This window comes from Saccoglossus kowalevskii, chromosome 2 (genome assembly GCF_978046115.1).
Source record: "Saccoglossus kowalevskii chromosome 2, keSacKowa6.1, whole genome shotgun sequence".
In the NCBI taxonomy this organism is placed as follows: Eukaryota; Metazoa; Hemichordata; class Enteropneusta; family Harrimaniidae; genus Saccoglossus; species Saccoglossus kowalevskii.
Window position 1 is genome coordinate 16020885 of NC_140642.1, and position 11114 is coordinate 16031998.

Below are 11114 nucleotides of genomic sequence, written 5' to 3' on the forward strand. Positions count from 1 at the left end.
GTGAACATCTCACTGGGATCCTTAAGACAGGGTGCTACAGTGAACATCTCACTGAAGACATTAAGACAGGGCGTTACAGTGAACATCTCACTGGGATCCTTAAGATCCTAAAATGTGAGCAACACTAAGTCAGCAAATCGCAACAATTTAAAGAGACGACAATTTAATGATTGACAGAAACACATCACATTGTGAGTTTTCATGGTTTTACTAATGAGAAAGTGATAGTCAATATAACCAATAAAGACTAGGTAGAAACAAAGAGAGTCCATGTTTTACAATTCAATTACAATACAAACTGCAACAAAGCAGGGGAATTCCAAACACAATAGGTGACATGTTATTGTAAAAACAAGACCTGACTAATTGGCCCGCTACTTCACCTTGAATAAGACTGGAAGACAATGACAGGTTACTGTGCTCTTATTTAATGGAGTGTAGTTCATAAAATGGGGAGAGACAGAGTCACAGCAGATCATAACAGACAAGTCTAAACAGATTTAAAAATCAAAGTGTCAAACAAAATAATTTCTTCTTTGTTTTTATTCAGATGTCAATCAATCATGTGATGTCATTCAATGGAGATGAAGGTATGTTTTGTCCTATTTTGATCAACTCCATCAAACTGACCTGCTTTTTTTTATCTCTCTAGGGGGAAAAAAATGGAACAATCATTGACCTGTCCTCACAGCAAACACAATTCAGCGAACACACACAAAAAACATTTTGAATTTTGTTTTTTTGCATATCAGGTTGCAATTTGATTACCTCATGTTCACTTTTTTTTCATAAAAGGGACTGGCCCAGAAACTAATAAAAGCTGAGCATCTCAAACACACCAAACTCTGCCTTAGCCATCAGCAAGAAAACAATAGCGGCAATTGTCAGGAAACGAACACAAGCGATGTGAAAGTGTACTCATTCAAAGGCTCCAAAAAAGTGATAACTTCTATTGACAAAATCTGATTAAGCCATCACCGCGAAAAAAGAAGAACACAACCAGCACATTATAGTAGGTCACCAATTCTTTTTTCTAAGCATATAAATGAACGAGGCAGGGTCCCGAATGGTCGGATGCAGTCACACTATAGAACACCAACGCATTATGCACAGATATTAAACTTAGTTGTTTGCGAACTAAGCCTATTGTGATACAATGTATGCTGACGCATCATCCTGGTATGTTATTATTCTTCCCATGAACTTGTGCGAAGGGTGATTCTATAGGACGTTTGTTATGACTTTCGTAAAACTTGAGAGTAATATACACCAAAGTATATTTCAAAACAGAAATCGCTGAAATACAATTAAATGTACATTACACATATAGTCAGAAGAGGAGGGAGAGGCAAGTAAAAACATTTTGAGGACTTTTTCAACTTTATTTTGGACATTTAAAGGGATGCATATATCACAACTGATGAAAAAAACAAATCAATTAATTAATTATTGTTAATTTTTTATTGCAGGCATGTACAAAACTGTACACAAAATTTGTATCTATAATTCTTGCTACACATTTGATACTTGCTCATTTAAATCAATCTTCTTGCATTTGCTTAGTACGGTATTAACACCACACATTTAATCCATACGTACCATATAAGTAAGCACAGAAAAGAATACATTTTATGAACTCTGGTGCATCAAATTGAAATTCTCGAGTAAGTTTAAAAAGAACAGATCTACTAGCAGATTGAGACCTGCAAAAATCATTGATTCGTTGTCGAAAGAAAAACAAATATTGATGCAAGATTGTAATCACAACAAGAGAATTGGACAACAGATTGCAGTTATAAATGGGCAAAAAATGAAGTCACTCAACAATAGCACCAAGGACAAACTTGCTAAAAGCTACTTTTTAATATTGGTGGGGGGTGTCAACAATTCTGTTAGCTGGTACCAGTGTTTTCCTTTCAGATGACGAATCTGATTACACAATAGGAATAGCGTCAAATACTTTCATTCATAAAAGAAACACAATGATTTGTTTGATTGTCAATTTCTATGAATGTCTTCGTGTTCAGAGGCCAAAAGTCTGCAATAATATACTGTCACAAAGACACAATGCTCAATAGAAGAGGAGACTACAATGTAATATTCAAAAGGTAAAGGAACAAATACTAATAAATTCTTTTGCAAATAAATCTTATGCTTCGCTATGCGTTGGTACACAGTAGAATACAATGAATCCCTCTTCAAATTACAAGTATGACGCGTCACAGGTGTTTGCGCAGTAGCAAAAACATATAGCCTTTAAAGACCCAGTTATTACGAATAAAGTATTTGTGAATTCACATATCAAATTTTATTTAGGGCACAATTCTAACTTTATTCTCCCCTCAGAAATACAGAGAAAAACAATGGGAATCCCCATGGCCCAACCAATTAGTCAGGTCAGTGAGTCTACAAGCAGGTAATTTTTTTTCCACTTTCTACAAGAACTCACATTATTTAAACTCAAACTTCAGATAACTTTGCCCAATAAACGTTTATCACCAAAGAATTCCAGAAGCTCCATGGATAATACCGTGAGATATTCTAAACATTCAACACTTGGCAATGATATCCCACTTACCGGTAGCATGAAGAAACAATGATAGGAAAAATGCTATAACAATGTTGCCAATTACTTTTCTTTTTTTTTTTATATTTTTTGGGCCAAGCCATTCAATATCACTGTAATCCGCAGCATATCTGAATGTCAGTGAACTTGACAGTTTTGATGATAGTCAACAAATTCTGTTTTTAATCAAAATGTACAGTCGTAGTCAATATCAAACAGGGTTTGTTTGTTTTTTAAAAAAAAAAATATTTTATATGTAACCTTGAATTAATTTGTATATATATTATGACTTAATACAAATTTAAATAATTAAAATCCTCATAATAATTTATTGTACATACACAGCAATACATCTCTTAAACTATTGTACATTTACAAGTTCATAATCTGTCCACAATATATTTTAGTTCTGCTATGCATGCAGAAAAAAATACCCGTTTTTTTGTTTTGTTTTTATGCAACTTGACTCGTGTCTTGCAACAAACGTTACTGAAGGTGAATTTGGGGCCAATAGATTTACACTTGGCATACAAATATAAAATAAACAAAGACCCAGAGGACTGAAGATGAGAAAATCTAAGTTGAAAGCGAGTGAAATCAATTGCAGAAAAACCTTTTATATGCGATTAGGACTCACTTCACTGAACTTCACAATGAAATGAACAACAATCATCAATGTAATAAGTGCTTGATCCAATAAAACATGAATAGAAATTTGCTCTAAGCTCAATGGAATCTGTTTAAGAAATGATAATCATGTTAAAAACTGTTATTACAATAGCCATTTGTTCTAAGGCCGAATCATGATGAAAGAATTTTTGCTGTAAACATTTTTTTTTTTTGCTACTACAATAATGAAAGGGACTGTTTGAAATGTTCAGTGGAAGTATTATAAGTGTAACATGTAGCAATGAACTGAAACATACAATCAAGTAGCAAGTATTAGCAGAGTTACTGAATGCAGTACTGAGCACAGGTAAATACTGCATTATATCGGGTACATACAAAGTGAAGTAGCAAGTGACAGCGTGAATTGCATGTTCTGGAAAGATTACGTCAATCGTTTGTTATCTCACTCTACCCAGCATTTAAACTATTCAATGTTTCTTGAACCGAAGACACACAGATTGAGCGTATCCTAGCAGGAATTCTTTAAAAAAAACACTTGAAAACTAGAGTTACCAATATGAGGTGACCTTTTTTTTTAACTGCAAATGACCCCAAACTGGAATGAATTCCAACCTCAAAATAATTAACAATGTATGGTAGCGAGCATAGGAAACGCATCTGGAATATATGGTGGGTGACAGAGTTAGAAGTAAATCTAGAACTGGAAAGGGGAGGAAGCCTGAGGTTTCTATGTAAAGACAGAAAATTGGAGCTTCGATAGACATAAAATAAAACGGCCATAATTGAAAATTACAACCTAACTGCATGAACAATCAAGCTATAAAATACGTCAAATCTGGCGCACAGATGTAACACTAGAAGCCTGCCAACGTGACATCCAATAATCCCTTGTGAACACGCAGAAATAAAGCCATTTCATGCTCATCTACAATGCATGCATTTTGGGTAATACACCTGTAAGTGGAAAATAAGACTAACAAAACTAAGTGATAAGTCAGCAAAGGGAAGACAAGTAGCTGCAGAATATAGTACTCTTCCTAATTCTTATCAAGTGGTCCTCACTTTTGGGTCTATTTTGGTGACATTATATGTCTTGTTATCGTTTGACAGTCGCTTTATCTCTGAGCATACAGGTATTGATTGGTTGCCCAGTAGAGTTCTATTGCTGAACAAACGACAGCAGACAAGGATGTAGACAGGTGGACTGACTGAATAATCATCCCAGCGCAGCAAGTGTGCACAATCATTAAATTCGGCACCACTACCACCCGAATTGACAACTTGGGGCCTCTCCCCAACAGTCACAGGGGGATATGGGCCACTGATGTTCCTCTATACGATCACTGTACACATTAATTGGTTGGTTGCGGGACTGAACGACCAAACCACCTAATGAAGAATGCAAGGTCCACCTAATTTAAAATCGGTATAGCGGTATAGTTAGCACGTATTTCTGATTATTGAAGTGATCCGACTGACCAGCCAACAAACAATAGGCAATAAATCCACTGATGTAATAGTTTGCTTTGAGAGCTCTATTCGATTATCAATGAGAATTGTCATTTGAGAGTACTTGATTGATACAATCTGACGTTGTTGCGTTACGTCAACAGTACTGTCCTGCCCTAGAAATGCTAATAAAGGCCATCAGATAACAGTAACCTAACAGCTACACCTCTGATCTAGGTAAACATACTATATCACATACATTTAAATGTCATTTTCTATAATAACTCAAAATATAAACCATTCTAATCTTCCAGAGTTACAATGAATCTACTAAAGCCAGACAAAAGTCCCCTTATCGATGTGACGTTCGTTAAATGGCAACATAAGCATGCATCATGGGAAACGTTTCTTGGGACTTCTGTACACAAGTGACGTTTCAACTCCATAAACTAGGGCGCTCATCATTTTTTAATGGCTGAATTTATTATTGCAATGAATACATCAAAAGTATTATATATTCCTGTCCTATCTACTGTGGCTAACCAACCACTCAAGGTTTTATATCAGTTTACTTCCCGTCATTAAACAGTTTCAAAAAGACATACATAACTACAGCAAAAAAAACCAAGGACACTGGACTTGGCCTTTAAAACTAAACTGAATTAGACTGCCTATATTCTGATGCAAAAGAGTGGAACTAATGATATAGCCTGGAGTATACATGCAACTGTTTTCCAAATACAAAAAGAAACGTTGAATCAGTCTAGCTTATTTATACCAGTGTTTTGTCCTTTATATAACAAGTGATCTAAATAAACAATTTCACCTGAAAACCGGTTACATTTATAATCAACCACTGAACCAGGAACAAAATTTATATACTAAGCTGCGATCTCTGTGATAATGGAGTTCTGTTTTTTTTTCTGACAATGTATCCTGCTACATATACCATGCTAGGACAATAAGCCTGTTCTAGCATCAATAACAACAGGACTTAATAGACTATATTCTTTTTTGACTTTGACAAGGATGTGTTTTTTTTGTGTTTTTTTCTATGTACGGCATGCACCTTTTGTAAAGAAAAAGAATCATTGCAAAGTACATAACCCAATCTAGCAATTACAGCAAGGCCTATTTGAAAACATTTAGCACACTTAGCTTACAATAAAATGTTGTATTTCTGAAATTGAACTCTTTGGTGTGAAATACAAGACTCAGCATCCCACAGGAGCATATCAGTAAATAGCTTTGAGGCAAGTAACTGCTGCACGCACTACCAGTAAAATACAGTGACCAAAGGATACATTTCTCATTACGTACATGAACCCCCCCCCCCCCCATCTCACCAGCCGTGGTTTGTTTTTATTTGGCCATCGGCTCATCATTATACATTAGCCAGAGTGTCCTCGATTTTTCTTTTGTTTTATTTCAATTGTCATAAACTATGCCAACTCTGATTGGGCACATGTTATAGATCGATGCGTTTTACAGAGGTCAAAAACATTTGACCTATCGGTAGAATCGTGGGGCTCGTGGGAGTGGGGGGGGGGGGCTAGTACATCGATGATGAACCCCTTAAGCATTTAAACAATAACAGGTACCAGTAGTAGTCAAGTCATGTTTAATTGGTTTGATGACAGTTGAACTAATAAATGAGTGATTGTTAACAAGAGTCATTTAAATTAACTGTGCATTCAGTCTCTGGGTTCTGGTAGGGCAGGGTTATATAATGAAAGTAACCCCACCCAAGCAGCAAAAGTCCCTGGGTTCTGGTAGAGCAGGGTTATATAATGTGAAGTAACCCCACCCAAGCAGCAAAAGTCCCTGGGTTCTGGTAGAGCAGGGTTATATAATGAAAGTAACCCCACCCAAGCAGCAAAAACAAGCGCTTACAGGATTGCAGCTACATTCAAATGCCCTTCTTTTCTTATCAGTTATCATAAATGTGGATTGATCACACAGTAGCCAGACAGCTAAGAATGGCTCCCCAGGACATTGACACTGACACACTGGGAAAGACTTCTTCACTTTAATCGCTTACACCTCACTACAGACATTATTACAATGCATTATGTATTAAGACACTTACTTAAAACACTGTAAAAAAAGGCTAACACAGTACTTACTTGGGCTTGCTAACAAAATCATCTTTATATCATTTTTTCTTCCTAAATATGTCATTTCAATTAATAAAAAGATTATAAACAATTGGAAGATAGTTGATATTAAAACTGACTAAAACATTCACTTTCTCTGAAAAAAAAAATCTTTTTAATCTGAGTCCACTTTTAGTGGTCAACGTTTTAGCATAAAACTATAATTACATTCCTATACAATCAGGGTTAAATTAAGTGTGAAAAGCAATTGTCAATGGCAGTATTATTTTTATTTAACTCTGACCAGTATTCTTCACATACACAGATTAATTAAATATTTTTAATTTCTTTTCCACTATTAATGTTACAGTTATGGGCAATTGGTTTTTATAATAAAAGCGTTTTCTGTTAAACATTTGATTTAAAATTATTGTTTATTTAAAACTGTAAACAGTTTTCTATCATATATGTATAATTATTGTTTTCATCACTTGTTGCGAAAAATGCGCATTACACGCCGGCCATTTTGAAAGTAAAAACTAAATTCAAACGGTTGACTCAATCCATGCGATTCGGATACGTTACAATATTGAAAATAAACAGCCGTCAGTGAGGACGGCTGTCGATTGGTCTGTGGGCAGCTCGATATGGACATGCTGGACATCAAATTGCTAATGAGCTTGTGAGCGTGATTCAGGAATGGCAGAGGTTTTGTATATCACAACCTAGCAACTTACCAGCTCCTGAGAGGCATAATCCGGGGATTTTGGATTGACCGACAAATACGCATAATCGTACATGAAATATCGCACGCGTTCTCGATTTTTATCCCAGTCCGCCACATGCTCTGGTATCTGCGGAAAAAATATTTTAGCTGTTAGAATTAAATATACGGAGCCGCCTCCCGTCACATATCAACAGCTGATCGATCGATGCACCATACATATCGAGAAGCCGACATGATGCGCGGTGCCCCAATACAAAACCACGCTTTGAAACCGTCAACCTGACGAGAACCGTAGCGTGTATTTTTTTTCCCGTGAGATGTACATACCTTCGGATTCGTAAGGGCGATAGTGCTTTCGTTGATTTGCACGATGAATGAAGCATCTTGTTGTTTCTCCCTGCATGAAGAAAAAATCAGTGAATGGTATAAAACGGGAATAAATCCTGTTCGGCGACGAGAGTTGACAGTGAGTAGAATCCAAATCAGCGGAGGATCATAAACGCTCAACACCAACAAACTTCAACAGGCGGCGATGATTATCTTTATGTTTCGCGGTCGCTGGACGTACTTACCTCGGGAAAAGGGGCCTGACACGCACCGCTACTTTTACACTCGCCATTTCGTCGCATCAGGCATCATTTTTACGTCATTTTCGCCCGATTCTCACGTAAAACTGTTAGAATCAAACGACGCACTCGTAAAGCTCCGATTTCACTCAAGAACACATACAGATAGGGGGGGATGTTGATATGACCACCTAGGTGAGCGTGCGTTTGACTGTGGAGGCGTGGTGCTGCGTAATTATCCAATCAGAGCGTCAGTGGACGTTGTAAATAGCCGAGTTAGCCCGGCCTGCTAAGTGTATGGCGATCTATTCACACTTTTTAAAAAAATATGCCGGTCTAATAAACATAGGTAAACTCACGTCAAAAACGAGTTTGTAATGAGCTAATCTCGACTTGTGTGAAGTTTGCTATTCCGGCTTTCTGTTTTTAGTTTTTCTTCAGAGAACATAATTTGAAACGACAAAACGCAACTAGTTATCTGAGGAACATAGTAGGACGGCAGATCAAACACATTCATCCCACGTAATATCCCCCGGTGTGTTTCTTACCGGAGAGAAGGTGGCAACATGAAATTTGGTCGACCCGATGTTTATCCGAAAACTGAACCGATTGATCAGTAATATCCGTACCATTAGATGGTACCATAATTCCACAACAACAATAAGAATTACACAGCACCGTCACTGTAACTCCGTCACGGTAACTCAGATTATCAGTTATATATCAAACGCAATTATGTTCTTCAAATACAAACTTGAAGCGAGTCGGGGCATAAACAAATGAATAGTCGGGAAACGAAATGAAACTGAGTGGCGTAAGTCGCGATACAAGCAAATACTGTTCATCATGATATTTTGTTATCTCAAGTTGCAGGAGAAATTCGGATGTTGACATCACTTATATAGGCCAAAGACACCTCGGGCCATGGGAACTGAAACCGTTACGTTCTCAAAGGAAGTATGATTGAAAAGTGACCTACTTAACTAATTAAATATAAACAACAGCGCAATGTAGCTGTTTATTTTGGTAAACAGATTAGATTGATACCTGCTATCGTGTTCGAAATTGACCCTGAAATTGACACAAGGGACGTACATGCGTTCAACTTAAAAAAAAAACATGCATCTGTCGTTTCTATCGCCCGGCTGCACAGGTAATCGCAGACATGTCGTGTTTTCTTCAAGTGTAACAATATCTGTACCGTAAATATTCTATGACGTAAAGTGAAATACATATAAGAAAACTACTGTTTATGTAATCGATATTATATTCAATACTAGTATGTTCAATCCCTAATTAACTGGTCTTGCACTATTGTACAGGTCAATTAGAAAGAATAATAGCAAAATGATAACTTAAGAAAGCGCGTAGAACTGCTCAGATTTAGAACCTGTTAGTTAGATTCTTACGCAATTATCGTGGACTTGACCATATATACCATAGAATGTATTTCTAATGTCTATGACTAGGTACGAGTACGTAACAGCTATTTTATTATGTAAATTTATAAAGAGCGCCATCACCTCTAACGTCTTAGTCTTGTATTTGTTTTTATAATAAAGGTTTCACCATAAAGCCGCAATATACGTAGGAACAGGTTTGAGATACATGTCGGGGTTTTTATGTCGTTTTCAACATAACGGTTAGATTTAGACACCAATGCCAATAATTATGTCTAAATAAGATGACAGTATGTGAGTGTATACATCGCGTTTAATACTTTAGTCTTTCGTAGGAGTGAGCTGCTCGTCAGAGGTATGCACGTGGATGAGCTCGGGCCTACATATATGGACGTTGGGGGGTACAGTCATTTCGCCCGAAATCCACTTCGCCCGAACTCCTTCGGCAATGGCAATCGGGCGAAATTGTAATCGGGCGAACAGGTAATCGGGCAAAGTGGAAATTGGGCGAAATGCCCCCAATTCGGACGTTGAGGACGCTATGTAAGTGGAATAACGCATTTCAGTACGGTACATGGAGTATTAATATACCCCCCTCCCACCGAGATGGAAATCATAATTTATAAGCAAACAAACAAAAACTCAAACTTGAGACACGAACCACTCCTGGAGTAATCAGTGGTCTGTTTTTAACTAAATCATTTTTAAGTGAACTCGTCTTTTGTACTTCATTTAAGGGGTTGACCATTAGAAATAAATATTTTGGTGGCTAGAAGATTTGTTTAATAAAATGAACACTTGTTGGCAATGACGGTCGAAATAGCTCCACTGTTCTACAAGAACAAATTGTTCACGTGGAGGATGAAAAACAACCAAACTAGTATTCATAAGGAGGCTGTAAGCATCCACACTTGTATTCATATGGAGACTGAACATCCACACTTGTATTCATATGGAGACTGGACACCAACACTAGTATACATATGGAGGCTGTAAACATCCACACGTGCATTCATATGAAGGTTGTAAACATCCACACTTGTATTCATATGGAGACTGAACATTCACACTAGTGTTCATATGGAGGCTGTAAACGCCCACATTTGTATCCATATGGAGGCTGTAAACACCCACATTTGTATCCATATGAAGGCTGTAAACACCCGCACTTGTATTCATATGAAGGCTGTAAACACCCACACTTGTATTCATATGGAGACTGAACACCAACACTAGTATTCATATGGAGGCTGTTAACACCCACACTTGTATCCATGTGGCGGCTATGGAAGCAGTGAACATCCACACTTGTATTCATATGAAGGCTGTAAACAACCACACTTGTATTCATATGGAGACTGGACATCCACACTTGTATTTATATGGAAGCAGTGAACATCCACACTTGTATATATATGGCAGCTGTAAACACCCACACTTGTATTCATATGAAGGATGTAAACACCTACACTTGTATTCATGTGGAGGTTGTAAACATCCACACTTGTATTCATAAGACTGAACATTCATATACAGGCTCTAAATACCTACACCTGTATTTATACTGAGATTATGAACATCCACACTTGCATTCACATGGAGACTGAACATCCACACTAGTATTCATATGGAGGATGTAAACACCCACACTTTTACTCATATGCAAGCTCTAAATACCTA